The sequence below is a fragment of the Gasterosteus aculeatus genome, chromosome 16, assembly GCF_964276395.1.
Source record: "Gasterosteus aculeatus chromosome 16, fGasAcu3.hap1.1, whole genome shotgun sequence".
Taxonomy (NCBI): domain Eukaryota; kingdom Metazoa; phylum Chordata; class Actinopteri; order Perciformes; family Gasterosteidae; genus Gasterosteus; species Gasterosteus aculeatus.
The window spans coordinates 7277660-7294949 of NC_135704.1; the positions used below are offsets into that span (position 1 = coordinate 7277660).

Consider the following 17290-nt stretch of genomic DNA (forward strand, 5'->3'; position numbering starts at 1 on the left):
AGGAATGACATGAGTTAGTCGGGTGTATTTGTTCATCCCCGCTGATGATTCATATGCAGCGAGCAGAGATGAAGGATACAAAAGACCAACAACCCACTTCATAATTTCCAATCTGGGATTGGACACTGCAGCTGATCATACTGACCTTCTTATGAAAGTATTAATGCCGTTTTACACTGCAGTTAACAAAACAGAACCAACTCACACACAATGTTTTCTCATTCTCGGGAATGAAGAAAAAGAACAGATCTGTTTGTTTGTCTTCATTCATTAGAAAGATGTGTTCTCATAATTTATTTACACTATTAATCTGTATCATGAATAAAACAGGAGGAGTGAGGTGTCTTTCTGAAATACCCACATATCAATAATCGTTTCCAGTCAGTCAAATGTAGGCCTGAAAACTGCAATGTGTCGTGCAGAACCTATGTGAGAAGTTTATGTTAATGCCGATTTCGCTAAGTGTCAACTAAATGTCATCATAAGCTGTATTCAACCAGCCTGATCTCCAAAACCTGTTCGTAAAAATGTATACGAAAATCTTGAACATACAAATTTGTAGTGATACATACGAAATAAATACGGATTGCAACTGATGACGTCACCCTATTCAAAGTGAATAGGGACCTGCACCCCGTAAACACACTTCATGAAGTCTAACCATGTAAAATAAACGTGTTATGATTGCATTTTTAACGAGAAATCAATGGTAACTTGTAAGAATAGAATACTAACCCTAACCCCCTCAAAAAATCCAACATGGCGGAGAGACGTTCACTCAAGAATCCGACACGGTCCGCCAGGTTGTTCACTCAAGGGGCGTGGTTAACCACCGCCAAGTTCGTATGTATTGTTACGAATTTGTATGTTCAAGATTTTCGTATACATTTTTCCGAACAGGTTTTGGAGATCACGTTGATTAAACAATGCATTTACAAACAGAATGTGAATAAACGCAAACACAGATAACATTTTAGTATAAAAAATATGATTTTAAGGGGAACAGAAAAAGAGAATTCAAAAAGCATTGCTGCATGTGCCTTGCAGTGCTTTGGACAAAGCATTTAAATACACAAAACCTGAGACCAACAAAAGCACAATACAACCCGACTGACAGCTCATGGAGGTGTGAGGCGGCCATCACAAACCGGCTTCGCTTCAGGACATCTCATTTCTTTTAAAAACCCGGTTCCTTTATTTCTGCATCCCCGCGTGTTTTCCTCGCATCCCGTTGCTTCCACTGCAGTGGAACCGAGTGTTTGAGGGATCTCAGACATTTTTAGCTCTTTTTGAAGTCAGCATCAGATGGAGGACGTGTGTTAAAATGCATACATTTAAAACCTCAAGGAATAAAGATGTAGAAAAAAAACCATGGCATAATTCGAAATATTCAATTTGGTCATCAAAGCAATTTTGACCAAAAACATTTTATAATGAACTCGCATTTATTGAGGAAATAGCCTGAAAGACGTTTAAATCAGAGCAAATAGTATGAAATAAACACCCTCGATTGTAAATCATATTTCTGGACGTTGTCATGGTGACGAAACACGTGGGGGCAAAGTGTTGTCCCGTTCATATTTACGGTATTTAAAGCTCTCACAGACTCTTACACTCAACCAGTTAACCGGTGACGTCAGTTAAGTCCCTGAGGGTTTAGTCTTTAGGGTTTAGGGGTGGAGATTGGGATTGGGCCAAAGTGCAAACAGGAAACGGAAGTGAGGGAGAACCTGGACGCATTCAGGGAATCGCCACGCGGACAGGTACTTATTTCACTCTCAACCTGCACCCATGACCTGGGTAGGGCGGTGACCCCACTGTCGTTCTTCTGTCTATTGGGCAGCATTATGCTGCTGAAAAGGTGCCACATTTCATCTGATTACACGGATCCAGGCCGCTTTGATAAACACCACCAACTACTTTCGCCAGGATCCTTTAATCACTTCAACTAGACACAATTTAAAGACGCATTTGCTTGATTGCCACGTGGCTCGTGCTGTCTATCGGCGGTGTTTGGCTTTCGAACCACACACGTGTTCATCTCAAAGGGATGGTGCCATTTAGCACCCACCCACTCTTCCCGATCATCCGCGATCATTGGATTGACTGTGGTGGTTCATTTTAAAGTGTATGAAGAAGCGCGCCCCCCCCCCCTCCTAACCCCCTTTCTCTCTCTTATCTCCCATTCCAACCTCGACCCGCCTCCCCCCCCTCCCAACAAGCCAGGATCCTCTCTGTTCATCTTCGGAGCTTCCAATTGACTTATAGGTGTCCACCGGAATTTATTTCACCCTCATCCATTTTACTGCTTAAATCGATGAGAATGACAGAGTGCAGGTGGTGCCGCGGCGCGCGTCTGGAGCCGGCGGGGGACGGTGCGCGCGAGGCGGTGCACTAGGACCAGGGAGAGCTCCTTCCCCGTCGAGTGCATTGGAACTACACAGCGGAGCTGTGGAGGAAACACCCCCCCTCCCCATCGGATCTGGCCATTATATCCATACATTTCTTGTCCACCCCCCCCCCCCCCCCCCCCCCCCCCTCCCCCCCATCTGCGCCGGTGCGCTGCTGAGTGGGGATCGCACCGACCAGTGCGTGTTGGGATGGAGAAGCACCCAGGAGAGGACCAGTAAATGAGCACGATTTGCGTAAAAGTCAGCTGCCAGCTTCTGGCAGTGGGGTGCTCGTTTGACTGCTTCGTCCCCCTCGCCCACCCCACTCGTTTTTGCTATACATTTTTATTGGTTCTTGTAGTAATCCTTTTGTTGTCCTCGTTTCTACCCATCATCGGTTTTGTTTGAAGTGCGCAAAGTCACATCTGCGTAGGAGAGCGCGAGGCGCGCTTCCTTCCCCAGAAGGACAGAGACGAGATTTCCCATCATTCTGTTCTGGATTTAAAACCGGGACGTTTGGCTGAATGGGTGACCTCGCTGAAAAACAGACTATCACCGCCTTGCACTCGTTTTATGGAAACGTGTTTTCTCCATTGAGCCGGAGTTGTGATGTCCAAAGCCTTCCCCGCTGACTGGCAAGCGGCGTCGTACCATTTTGGGGAATCCAGTTGAAGGTAGGCCACTTCTCCCCCCGACTCGCCGACATAACGCCAAATTTTCCTTTTACCTTGAGCGTTTCATAAAGTTTGCAGACCGTTTCCATGATCGCAGCAATGAACCGAGCGCCTGTTTGTGACTCTGGGTTTCAATTGGAGGGCTGCACCAGTTGTGCTATTAGAGGAAAAAGACCATCTCACACTGGAGATGTGAAGATATTCACCGCTTAAAGTACGAATTAAAAAGCCTTCTCATTCTGAAGTTGTTTCAGCGATGAGATGTGACATACTGATTGTTACAGGGAAGCAATAGTTAAATAAACTGATGGAATCTGTCGCAGTGGGCAGAGAGGGAATCTATCTCCTCTCTCTCTTTTTTATTCTGTTTTTTTTTTTTGTGGACGGAAAGACACTATTTTCTAAATTTGGCTCGCGATACGTTTGCTCGGTCTTGGAGATGCCAGAGAAGCCCTCCGCAGTGCAGTCTCAGCCACCGGCCCGCCGGGCTCAGTGGAGCTCACCAAGGAGAGGATTTAGATAAAGGTGTAAACGAAGCGGCGTCTCTCCCTCGAGGCAGTCTACGAGTAAGCCTTCTTATACGCACAATCCTGTCTTCATGCGTAAGGATGTTCGATTCGGATTGAACCGAAGCAGCGATTTAACAATGGACCCGGGTTGTTTAATGGTTGCGATGCAAAAATAACTTCTCTCTCTCTCCATTTCGCTCCTTTTAGTGCTTGAGTTTAACATGATTGTGTGCGTCACTGTGAAAGCGAGGTGCCAAAACTTGCGCACACGCTGTAATGTATTTTTCCCTTTTATTGCCCTGACAAAAGCTTGTTGTCCGCGTGGGTTTTGTCGTGTCACTGCATTGCCGTTTGCTGTGTGCTTTTGGGACCTACTGTACGAGTTTCCCACGAGGACAAGCGGCGCGCTCCCATGGGTGGCACCGCGCGAATACCGACGCATGACGCAGGAATCTGAGCGATGATTGATGATGACGGTCCTATTTCTGGAAGTGCACCTCGAACCAGAGATGCCAAGTTAGGAGCTTAATAGTGGCAGCCCGTAGGAATGCTCAACCATATTTATTGATGTTTCATTTTTCCTCCTTACATCACGCCTGCTACAAGTCGTTTTGAAGAGAGACCGTTCCGTCGGTCCGTGTCCGTTGGACTCGCCTTGAACATGTGCTGTGAGTGTGTGCTATATGCTCACGCGCACAATCCATGAGGGACTATTTGATTTTATTGACACACACAACCAGCCCGTTTTGTTTTGTTCAAGTAGTAGGTTAAGGAACAAGTCACTCTGGATTGTCTTTTTTGGTGTATTTTATGTCATTTTTGTTTCAGCGCGGGGCCCAGAATGAAACGCATCCCTATTGTCCCCTGTGTGTGGAGTCACACGTGCAGCAGCAGCGCCTCGTCACACGACAGGAACTGTCCGCGGTGCTGAAAGTGACAGCTCCTTTGTCCAACTCTTGTCTGATTTTGTAAGTTAAAATGTTCTGGGGCTGCTGCGAGTCTCTTTGCCTTCACTTGCGATTTGCGCATATGTGAGCAGCCGCAAGTAAACCTATGTGGGATTAGAGTGCATTCACAGGAAGCATTGAGTCTCTGGAAGCGTAAACCATTTAGCATTCATTGCAGGCACTTTGATCATCCAGCTCTGTTGTCTTATCGCATGCATTTTATAATAGTGCTTTATTATGCTTCTTAAATATGTTATGTCACCCATTTGAACTGACACATTAAGATAGGACTCAATGCAGGCGCTAAGAGCAGGGCTTTGCTTTATAATGCATCAGGTTTCTGTCATCATTGAAGTTAAAATCAAATGTGAAAATGAGACGAATCAATGCAATAGAAAATAAATCTGGTCTGCAACAACTGCCAATATATGCAAATGTCTCTGAACGAGAAAATGTCTCTTCTCACTGTGTTTTTAGTAACTAATGCAGAGGTTTCCCTTTTCTCTTCTTACAAGTAGAACGTGTGCTAAAATAAGACACCAAAAAGTTTTTGATGGTGGTGTTAGAACTAATTCACTAAAATTATATCTCTCTTTTTGTCTCTCAGCCATCGCATTCCTGAGACATTAAAAGGCCCACTTATCCCGCTCGTGGTTGCGTTGTATGAACGCGCCTCAGCATTGAGACTTCAAATTTGGAATAGAGATGATCATGCATGAAAGGGCATTTCTCCTGTGGAATTTTCTATTTTCATTTCATGGGTTACGACCCCAATTGTGCACGGAACACGCATCATGCCTGCTCTATACAACGCTTGGGACCGATATGTGTGGATCCAATTAACCCTGAAAGGAACACAGTGTCTAATAATTGGCTGGAATGCTTTTCTCTTATGTCCTTTTCTGGATATATTGGCATGCTAATTATCCTGTGTATTTCAATAACTTTACATTATTTAACTGCATCATAACCCCTATGAGGTGCGCAAAGCCACTTAGTGCCTATTGGGACCACAGCGGTTTGTTTGTGTGTAAGTGGTCATCTATAAAAAGGAAGAGCTACTAAAGTCGTACTGGACTGGTCCCGTGGTGATGAATGTTGTGTGTGTGTGTGTGTGTGTGTGTTCCCCTACCGCTGATTGAATTAGGCCGCCCTACAGACCCACTGCTTTCCCAAGCATCATTCGAAGGCGATCCCGCTGTGAAGTGTATCAATAAGCGGGGGGATGGAGTGTAAGTGGGGATGTTTCTGCGGGCAGGCAGCCGGTGATGAGGAGGGGAAACACGCTTTTAGGGAGAGAACCGCTGATCACACAGCAGATTGGGAGCCCTTGCTGCTTGGCGACTGTCTATCCCCTCTCTCCCCCCGTGGCCACGATGATCTGCTCCCAGTGCCGAACACTGGGCCAACAAGTTCATCTTCCTCACCCAGCCAGATCAGTTTAGCTTTTTATCTTCATTCATCTTCGCTATCAGGAGCCACGCGCCCTTACTGCTCAGTCATTGGACCGTTTCGGTGGCGCTATTCAGGTGATGGATGCGGTTTTCTCAAGACAGCATCACAGCAAAAGCGCGGCGCTTTGATGGCTTTGTTTTTGAAGGCTGGTTGCTTTGACGTGGACCCCCATGAGGCCACTGGCAGCTAAGCTCCCACTGTGGCAGATTGATATTTGTAATTTAGGGGAAGCTGTCACACAGCATTCTCCAGATGGAGAGGGCTGCGGAGGCACGCGGTCGATTTAACACGGTTTGTTTAGAAATAATCATTTTGATTCGGGTGCTGAAGATTCATTTGAGGCATATTGGCTTAAGGGTTCAAAATGCACAATTATGCAATGACGCACACAATAACAACGCGTAAATGCAGAATACAGAGCAGCGTCTGCCTGGGAGTAGAAGCATTTAGCCTCTCCGTCATCTGACGAGGCCCCCCGGTCCCAGCAGAAAGGGCCAGTCAGGGATTTGTTTCCTTTTTGCAGAGAGTTGAGGATAGGTTACGGATGAGAGCTAATTCATTTATTCACCCTGTGCACAAACTCACACGCACGCACAGTGGTTTTCATCACTGGGCCATCAGAATTGGTATTTGAAGTAGGGTCATGTTTTAAAAGACCATCTCCTCCTTGTCACATTGATTGACAATAAAGGAACAATAAACAGCGCAGGAAGAATACGGCTTGATTAACTGCCCTTCAAAATAACCAAACACGTGCAATAAATCTGGTTTCCATCTCACAGATTAGAACGACGGCATTTGGATGCTGGGGACCAGCAAGCTTGACGTCTTTTGAGGCATTGGCGCTTAGAAATGACTGTTGAGCTGTGTGATAATACGCAGGTTAAGAGGACTTACAGGATTTACATCAATACTATAAATGTTACCAGTGTTTGAATTGGGGGCATTTTGAGAAGGCGAGGCCAACAAAAACACTGAAATCAGTATCCAGGATGCCTTCAAATTTGAATAAATCTGAATGAATTCACTCATTGTAACCAGCCCGCTACAATAATGTTAGCTCCACAGCTGGCATACTTGAATGAATTGGGCAATGATGGAAATTGAATATGATTGCCTCCTTTAGTCTGTATCTTAGATAGGTGAGGTTAGCGATTGACGTATGAGGAGGAAAAAGATGCAGCACAGACAGACAGACCATGTGCCCCTTAATTAATAATAATAATTGATTATTGAATAGCCTTTTTATTGAATAGAATAATCTTCTTGTTTTGGCTGGTGCTGGGCACTGCAGTGATCTCCAATCATTAAATAATGTGGCTTTAAATCACCCTGAAATTAGTGTTGAAGGTTTACGCATGAATTATCTGATACGTATACATATTTATCTCAATTTCTCTAGTCTTCTGTTTTCCTTTTATAGTTTTGTGATACCTCCCAGTATATTTGATCCATTCATCAGTATTAGTCGGGGACTGTTGTTGCTCGCCTGTTAGATTTTAAGAATGATGGAAGGCAGCGGCAGAAAATACGTCTTTAACAGTCAAATCAGGACATAAGAGATGTTTTGATGACTTAACAGATGAAGACTTCAGTGCAGGAGCCCACACGCTGGGCTATATATGAATAATCATGATGATATCAATCCTTGAATATTTTTTATATCTAACTCTTTTATTGCAATGTCAATAAAGGGTGTTACGTTATAATACTTGCGTATGGGAGAGAAGTTGGAGCAAACAGCTATCTTGCTTCAACAGAGCACGACATGGAGAAGCGGTCTCCGACCCAGCCAACCAAAACAAGAAAAACTCAAAGTCTGACGGCTCTGTTTCACATCTTTCTCATGTAGGAACAGTACCTCTATTGTTTTGCATGTGGTTAGCAGCTACAAAATATGTATGCAGTATATGGAGAAGCTGTGCACATGCACTTCCACATAACAGAGAATCACTCATGTAATGAACGTTTGAGCACAGCATTACTCGCAGATTGCAATCCCGACAAGCACACGGTTCTGTACAGCATTTTCTCAGATAACCTGACTTCTCTCTTTTTCTCTGCAGTCGGGCCTGTTAAAGTCACTTTCAATAGCTTGGGTTTTTCATTTGAAAGAGTAACCTGTCCGCAGTCACAGTTTTGGACTAAAGTGGTGTTGATTCTTTACTTTACTCACAAGGTGAGACTTTGTCAGTCTGGCCGTTTATGCAGAGCGTTCACGCAAAGTGGGTTTGAATCAATGAGGAAAGGGGACGAACAAGGAATATAACAAAAAGAGAAAAAAAGCTTCAAACTACAACAAGCTGTTTTTCTTGTCTTACAGGAAAACATTGCATTCACAGGTGAAATGTAATTTTCTTTTTTCTTAAATCGGAAAGAGCAGTAAATAAATCACCCACCGTTGTAGCATTCCAGGTTGGAAATCTCAAAGTGAAACTGTAAACCTCTCGGCGGACCTGACCACAAGAGAAGAAACTGAGGAGGGACTCCGCCTCAATTTTCTGTTGCATGGCCTTTAAACGTGTGCCTGGAACCCACTCCGATGGCCCCAGCGCTCAGCTATAAAGACAAAAAACGGGACGAGGCCGTGCGACAATTGTCAGGGGAGAGATAGAGCGTGAAGGCAAAGAGCGAATGAGAGGTGTTCCCGCTGTCTCCTAAAGCTACAACACTCTGCCCCGTTATTTTCTCAGCTGCAGCGGTCCGTGTCATGTGTCCCCGGGGAGTCTGCAGTGCCGTCAACGTCGCACTGCGTGGAACAGTGATGTGTGCAGCAGGATGGCTGTCAGTGGCATCGGTTGGTAGCGGGTCCTTGCCAACTGTTAAAAGTCTCTAAACCCCGACCCCAATGGCGTTCACACGGGGGGGAAAAGAGGGGCAGACGTTCTCCACCCGTGAGCGAAAATCTCAAATTGTCAGTCGTGCAGAGCTCAAACAAGGACGGACAGGCTGCTCTTGAAGTCAAATGGTCGATCGTGGCGAGATGATCACAAAGCACTGGTGTGTCGGTCTGTTAGAGCAGTGACTTTGCAGTGTGTTCGTCGAAGGTCAGTGACATCTATGTGTCTGTTCATCCTGCATATGCTGGTGTGTGTGTGTGTGCGTCTGTGTGCACACGCTGATCTAACACACAGGCCCAGTCAGTCCGGTTCTTGGCTCCAGCAGGGATCTGGCACATCTCCTAGTCCTGCAGACCCTGCCATGCCTCCCCCGCCAACCCCTCCTCTCTGTCTCTCCCGCTGTCTCTCCTCCTCCTCCTCCTCCTCCTCCTCCTCCTCCATCTCCACCTCCACCTCCACACACCAGTGTGAATCAGCTATGCTCGGGCCTCGCAGGGCGACGGGAGGGAAAAGTGAGCTGACTTTACCCAGACTCTCTATGCCTCCTCGTTTGTGGCGGTCTTCACTGCACTTTGCTATAATATGACAGTATAATATGACAGTATTATGTACCTAATTACAATATGCCATACAAAAGATACTGAACACATGGCCCTAAAGGAGCTGCGGCTATTCATAGGCCAGGATAGCAATCAGCAAAGCCCTTTCCATATTCCTTTTGACAAAACATTGGATAACTACACAGCAGGGACACACACAGACACACACACACACACACACACACACACACACACACACACACACTGACTCACCCACACACACATGGATTTACTACCTTGTTCTGTTTCTGTTCACATAAATCCTGAAATAAGATTCCATCTGAGATAACTGGACTGCTCCCTGCAGGCCTCCGAGACCCACAGCAGCTGTAGAATGGTTGCAGCCATGCTCGGAGAACAATCAATGAAACTGACTGACTGTGTGTGTGTGTGTGTGTGTGTGTGTGTGTGTGTGTGTGTGTGTGTATGTGTGTGTGCGCGCACCCTGGATTTGAAACGAACATTTTGAATTTCCAGCCAAAGTGGATAATGAGTATTAAGGTTGAACAGCCAATCGGGGTTTCCGACAGTCTGAAAAATTGAATTTAAAAACAGGCCTGATTGTTTTGATCTATATTCGGTGCTGATATTCAACTTTATAATTTGCATGTAAATGAACACTTTAAGTTCAAAAGGACAAGTGTTCAACGGCAAATGTTTTAGCCTGCATCACAATTTGGAAATAAGACTACGCATCCTTTATGCCTGGCAATACAATGCACAGTCCCTTGAATGCATCATTCAAAATGAAAGCAAAGGGCTGCGTGTCGTAGCTGCTGTGGTGCGGTTGTACCCACTAACGCGGATCCTTTTCCGGAGCCCGATTGTCTCCAGCAGCGGAGTGCACGCGGGGGCCGCGGCCAGACAAACAGGTGAGCTTGTCTGAGACGGTTGAAGGTCACAGGGACGTGTTCAGGGAGAGCAGCAGAACTGAGGTGGGACGGAAGGGGGGCGGAGGTGGGGGCACGGTGTGAAAAATGAGCGGCAGAGCACATGTTGAATAAAACATCCCCTCTGATTTCCCCTCAGTCCCCAATCCCCCTGTCAGGCAGCAAGTGGGTGAGATCCGCTCAATAAGATCTCATCATGTTTAATTGGGCTTTCACGCACCTTCCGTTGCTGTCTTAGTGTGTGTGCGTGTGTGTGTGTCTCTGCGTGTGTGTTTTGGGGCTTCTGGTTGGCTGTAGCTATTGTTGTGCACCACCCACAACAGCTCACATTGGTCCAGCTGCTTTTGAAGCCCGTATATCCTTCTTTGCCAAAGCCGACGGCGTCTCGGTGTCTTCTCAGGGATTTAAGTAGGAGAGGAGACGCGAGGCTGTGACTGGTCAACCCTTTCTCTCTGGTGAGTTGCCATAACGATCAGTGTTGTGTGCTTCAGTTTCACAGTGTTTGTGGGGTTTTCTTTTAATTTGATGTACATCACAGTCTTCACTGCATTACTTTTTATGGAACTCCCCGGGCTCATTTTCTCAAACAACGAGATTGCTTTATTTCCGCTTTCCATCACATGACACACATCAATGTTTTTGGGGAACAGTGGGCGAGCTAAAGGGTGGAACGCGAAGCGGCGTCCCGAATCCTGATTCATTGAATTCTGTGTCTTTTCTCTGGAATGAAACCTTCAGCAAATGGTTAACAATCTGTGCAGTACTTACTTTAGGACCTTCCTGCTGTCATAGTATGAGCTCAGGCCAGACCGGATCCAAGCGAGCATGATGCTGCAATCCAGAGGATTACACGTTCAGCAAAGATTCACAGCTCCAACTCAATAAATGGGCACTTTCTTTTCTCTTGCCAAAAGTGCCAAAATAAATAACTTGGATATACAGCTCAACAGATAACTAATCTAAACAAACATAAAGATATAACTTTCAGGTACAGGCCAGTCGGCATGAAATAAAGCGAAAACAACAGGAGAACATTAAGCAGTGATAAGGTCTGTTGCACGGTGTTCACACAGGTAGACATGTTTGGTGGATGGAGTTCACAGGATTTACCTCAACGTATTAACAGACAACACTAAGTAGTCTGGGCATTCAGAAAAAAGCAATTAAAACTTGATGTTTGTCACATCAACGTGTTTATCAATGGTCGCGATGCCCCGATAGCAGCAACTTGATAATTCTCTCGCAGTGTATATTTTCCTTATCTTTGGTTTTCCCAACTCCCTCGTCGTCTCTGCCACTTTCCTCTCCACTCCTTCCACTTCCCACTATTCCCAGCCTGTCCCTAGTTCAGCAGCGAAATCGATTTTTAAACCGCCAAGACTCTGGGGACCAAGTAGGCCTCCATTATTGGCCTCGTTTAGGCTCCATTGCCATCTCAACGGCTCCGCCAGACAATGGGATAAACTCCGTCGTGGATACCGAGGCGTATATGCACATTCCAGCCGAAAAGTGTTCAGGCCAGCACTTCCTGTCCTCGGGGATCTTTGTTTTAAGAAGCCCTGTCAGTTTGAGAGGATGGCCCCTCTCCACACACCGCTAATATAGGCACAGCCAGCACATTTCCTTCGCCGCAGGCTGGATAGAAGTGGAATGTAGAAAATGTACGGGCTTATGCTATGCTGTATTCCTCATGCCGCCTTTCCCTTTTTTTCCCCATTACTGTCAGTTTTTTTGTGCAGTCTGCAACATATGGCAATGTGTTTCTACTGTAAACAGCGGCTGCCGATCCCTCGTTGGGGGGCTGTGCTCCTCTGAAGCAGCTGTATGTCTGTCAGGCAGAGCCAATCACTGTCCTCTATCTCTTGCTGGGATTAAAGGTGATTCAGGAAAGCTTCTGCAGTTGCAGCTATCATTTGTCCTGGACGGCAGAGCACTATTTGGTGGATTTACAGGGTCCCCAGAACAACATATTTCCCCTCAGGCCGACAGTTCTCAAAGTTTCCTCTTCCCAATTATTGGATGTATGTGATCTCTCGTTGTCTCTCCTCGCAGAAAACAATAGTTGCACATTAAGATGAACGCCCGGATGCCCTCTAATGGCAGCTTTAATGTCCAAATGCAATCTGTAAAATTAATGTTACCCGTAATATATTAGGAATCTATTTGAACAAATCAATACCCATTTGGTCTTATTTTCATTGCCTTCAGTTGATGTCACTTTAAAAAGGACAACTTGTTTCATAGTAAAGCCTGACGTTGATGCCGGCAGAACAGTGACAGGAATGTACATTGTGTATATATCGTCTTGTTTGGACTTCATTATTGGATCTTTTGTGTGACTTAAAAGGGTAAACTATCAAATACAGAAGACAGGGAAATCAGTACAAGAGTTTGAAGACCTTTCTATAATTTGTGGCAATATCCTGATTAAATTCCCTATTATTACCTCTACAGTAATTTTCCATTTTTCCATTGAATAGGAAATTATTACTTCTTTTAGATAAATCAGTGTTTTATGGCAAAAAGTATTTTGTGTGTTTTAATTCCTAACAATACCATATATTTTCTTTCAAAAGTTGACATGATGTCATTACTTTATTTAATTAATATTTTGAAAGTCGTAATGTATCTCCTACTTCCCAGCATTGAATTACAAGCCGTGTATCACAATGCATCTGGTGTTGGCAGATGCGAATGCGTAGTGTCAAAGTGTGTGTATGCTTCTGTCTTCAGTCCATCTTTGTGTCTGCGGTGGTTCCACTGCTCCCAGTGGGGTGTGTGCGCTAAATGGACGACCCGAGTGTCGGCCTCTGCACTCCATCAAAGGCAGCATTGACTGGAAGCATGCAAGTGTCTCTGCGGTCAGTCATCCTTGGACAGCAGACAATGGGCATCGGGGGGGGGGGGGGGATGCTCCACTGCTAGTGGAATGTGTCTGAACTCACTGGCATCATCCCACAACTGTGCTCTTGACCAATCGAGTGCAAATTGCTTCGCTTTCGCCCCCGAAGCTCGTTCAATTAGTCATGCACACAGTGTTGCATTTCCTGCCATCAAATTGTGCTCTTTTACCGTCTGTGTGTGTGTACACAGTGTGCGTATGCTTCTGTCTGTGACCGGGGGGGAAGCAGGGGTTAGGATTGGAGCCGTGCGGTAATTAATCTCACTCTGCAAAGAGGTGCACGTTGGGACCGAGGCCGCGCAACGCTCGCCGCGCCTTGCTCGTTAACTCTAACCACCTCCGGCCGGCCCCCTGGGGATTAACGGGGGCCGCCCATGGTCAAAAGTGTGTTTTAAAGAATGCTCCCTCAGCCTCTGCCATCAAGCTTTTTGTATTTATTTATTTTTATTCTGAGGCATGTGTTTCACATTACTGCTGCAAAATGCTACTCGTGGGACCTGACTCACAGTGTGACACATCTGGCAAACGGGAGCGCAAACACACACGTAAACACACAACCTTGCACGCCACATGGCACCGACGAAGGGACAGGTAGACAATACAGTAAGCTGAGTTGCAGTGTGCTGTGCCATTTACTAGCAATCCCAGCATGAATGTCTTTGACACAGTGACACACATAAACACCTCTGACTCACTGTGTGTGTGTGTGTGTGTGTGTGTGTGTGTGTGCTCTCACTACTCCTCTTTGTCTTTGGTTCCGGCTGCTCTGCATGTTTGATGTCGGCATAAAACTACAGATGGAAAGAGAACGACGGTGAATGTCGGAGAGTTGAATCCGCACATAAACTTGCTTTCGGTTGTGAATGATTCAGACTATCAGCTTTTTTTAAATTGCTGTGTTTGACTCCAGCGCTGAACCGGCCTCATGATTATCAGTCAGTTTATGTCTCTCGCAGCAAAGCTTTAAAGGTTACTCTGGGCGCTCGGTGACGGCTCAAACATATAAATAATGTAGTGTTCCTAGAACGGAGGAAGGTGCACATGGGCCGTTTATACACATTCTCATCTCATGACAACAGGGTAATGACCGTGATGCGGATATTCCCCCTGCTCCATATTCATTTAGTATTTTCTTGCTATTACTCATGAAATATTAATAATAACCAGTACTGGTCTTTGAAATGTGTGAGTGTGATAAAGCTGGTTAAATACAGCGATACACTGTTTAGTAATTTGCTCAGCAGGGATTGATGCTTCTAAGGAAATCGTCTCAATTAACGGCACATTTTGGTGAACATTATACCTTTTGTAATTGTCCGTTCATGTACCCGAAGCAACAGCGAGACGTATTGGCCGTTGAGATGTTCTCTTTAGATGCATGTCTGCATTTCGGGCCACAGAGCCAGTCTGATAAATGACAGATGTACTTTACCTAAGACCACACTGCCTTCAAATTGGATTAAATCCTTAAATCACGTGATCAATCATCCACAGCTTGTCGTGCCAAGATGGCGGAGGTTGCCTTCTCTGTCTTAAGATGGAACTGCGAGCTGTTAGCAACAGCAGCGGCGCAGTTATTTGTGTAATGTGTGAATGTGTGCGTGCAGTTCAGGAGCAGAGATCAAAAAAGAAAAAAAAAGAGAATAAGTGAGTAACGTGCACAGGCGAGCGCCGCACACAGCAGAGGGATTGTGCCAGCAGCGACTACCATGAGGTGATAATTGAATTTGGGGAAAAGATGGGAGGCGATACAGCCGCCCTGGGAAATACAGTCCCGTAACAGTGACAAGCGAAGGTAAATTCCTCTGCTCCTTTTGTCAGGGCGAGTCAGCGGGCTGCGCGGGGCCGTGCCCCTCATTCTCTGGTTAAAAGGCAGCGGGCAAACGAAGCGGCGTGTGTGCGGCCGTGCGTGAAGATGTGTGCGCGCTTCACGCGTCGCTGATGCGTGGACATCACGCCATGCCCCTGCGTGTGCCTCCTCGAACACACCTGCTCCTGACGCCTCGCAGCTCGGCCGTATCCAAGCGTACGAGTTGCGCCAGAACGACGATTCCCAAGCCGAGGATGTAGAAGCTTCTGTGTTTGATTTTGATTTGAGAGGTTTTGTGGCGATGCTTTCGATGAGCAATGGCAACCGAGCGAAATTGTGTCTTATGTCTAACCCTCCCACAATGTCCTAGAAACAATAGAGCAAGGTAGATACATATGAGGTATGACGGGCTTCAGATGAGTCGATTTCACTGACTTTAATTAAAACAAGACATCTGTCTTTTACAGTTTGAATAAGCTCATTTGTGTTTACAGAGCGAGCTGGTCTCGAGGGTGGAAACCAACCTCAGTGACGAGTACGTTATTTAAACTCAGGTTCATAGAAGTCTCTAGTTTTTTTTTGTGGTTTTGTGCAGCAATTTCAAGTTATTTTGTGGGAGTGGAGAAGGAGGAGTGGAAGGGGGACAAAGTGCGTTGACTGCTTTCGGGGAGTCGTAACGAGGCGCACAATGCCCCTCTGTGTGCGAGGCCGCTGATGTCATGGCTGGCAGGACCAACAGCCCACCGAGCTTGTGAAGGCGTGACATGATTAGGGCACAGAAGAGTGTCGCTGGCATTGTTCTATTGAATCAGGCTGTGGACTCCCCACCCTGCAGCTAAAGAAACACAGCCTGTCAATCATTCGGTGAGGTGAAGTAAATCAACTCGTTTCAGCAGCTTGGAATAAAGTTATTTGGGGATTATTGGACAGCTTACAGTCTAGAGACAGGAAATGCGTCCCTGGTCTGAGCCAATGTTGTGGTTGTAAAGTATGCTGCTTGTCCAAAAAGGCAATTATTTTAAATCGAGTAATTACACAAGCTCTTAAAAACCGATCAAATCACAAAGAAAAAAACCCAAATTGATTATTGAATCAATTGAATTTAATTATTTAAACTTTTTTTAATACTCAATCATAACATGTCTCTGAAGATGATAGTAACACATATCAAATATGTTGATGCAAGAGAAAGAAAAATAACCAATAAACTGGATGAATATCCAGAGGAATATCGGGGCTAATCATATTTCGGTTTCTCAATCGAACGTGAATCTGAAGTGACGTCTTGAGCATTTGGGCCCTTTGAGGGCCCGTGGTTGCTGATTTGTGTGCGCACAAAGCCGTAAAGCGACTGCGGGGTTGCCGCTGCAGCAACGAACACACAATTAGAACCGACCAGCTTATCGGCAAGTGTTTTCAAAGGCCTGTTAGCTTAACAAAGAGGAGCCAATCCTTCAGCTGTGGCATTTGCCAGAACGTTATTGGCAGCGTGGTGTTTATCGACTGAGAATTGTTTCCTAGTAGAATGAGATGGAGGACGAGAGAAAGGTTTCTTTTCAGAGCGGCCCTCGCGAGTATCGTGTAAACACACACTGAGGCGCCTTTCATTAGCTATGCTAATCCGGAGTGCACGTGACCTGCCGCAGACTCCGGGGTTCCTCCTGGCTCGGGCTCTCTGTGCCGTTAGTTCCTGTCTCCAGCGGCCGGCGGGGCCCTCGCCGTCTCCTCTCTGGGTCCACGGTTCCATTTGCTGCCTGTTGTGCTAACGCGATCCTATCGCGGCGGGCTTTTGGTGAATCCGTTCTTCTGCTCCAATCGCTTTATTCTGTTTGGTCGCCCGGCGCCTCTGACACATACAACAACCCGTCCTGGCAGCTTGAGTAGATTGAGGGCTGTGATAATGTCACTACCGTCACCTTTCTCTTCCCTTATCTTGTTTGAAATGAGACGGGGCAATGGGACTCTACCCAACTTGAAGGGATAGTTTTGCATTTGCGATGATATGGTCGTGTGCTTTCTTGTCTGTATCGTAAATAGGGTCCTACTGACAGGGACTAGCTAACCTAACCGTAGCGCAAAGACAAGAACCAGGTAGATGGAGAGTGCAGCTCCGTCACTGTATAACAATATCGACCCACTAGCATCACTAAAGCTTACTAATTACCATGGTTTGTATTGAAGCTAAGCTAAGCTAAACATCTGCATCCAGCAGCTTCAACGAATAGATGAGAGAGCCGTAACGACCTTGTCCTCTACAAATGAATCATGGCTGTT

The 17290-nt window shown here is 45.9% G+C and overlaps 1 protein-coding gene across 3 annotated transcripts in view; it reads left to right on the plus strand.

Moving 5' to 3' along the window:
- Positions 1–2327: 2327 nt before the first annotated feature.
- il1rapl1a (interleukin 1 receptor accessory protein-like 1a) overlaps positions 2328–17290 on the plus strand; it is a 120960-nt gene continuing 105997 nt past the window's right edge. The window contains exon 1 of one of the 3 annotated variants that reach the window (XM_040201588.2): positions 2328–3064. The gene's annotated coding sequence lies outside the window, so the exon portion shown is untranslated. Of the gene's footprint in view, positions 3065–10645; positions 10760–17290 lie in introns of those variants that run through there. The other 2 variants (XM_040201594.2, XM_040201592.2) reach the window with 2 other exon arrangements.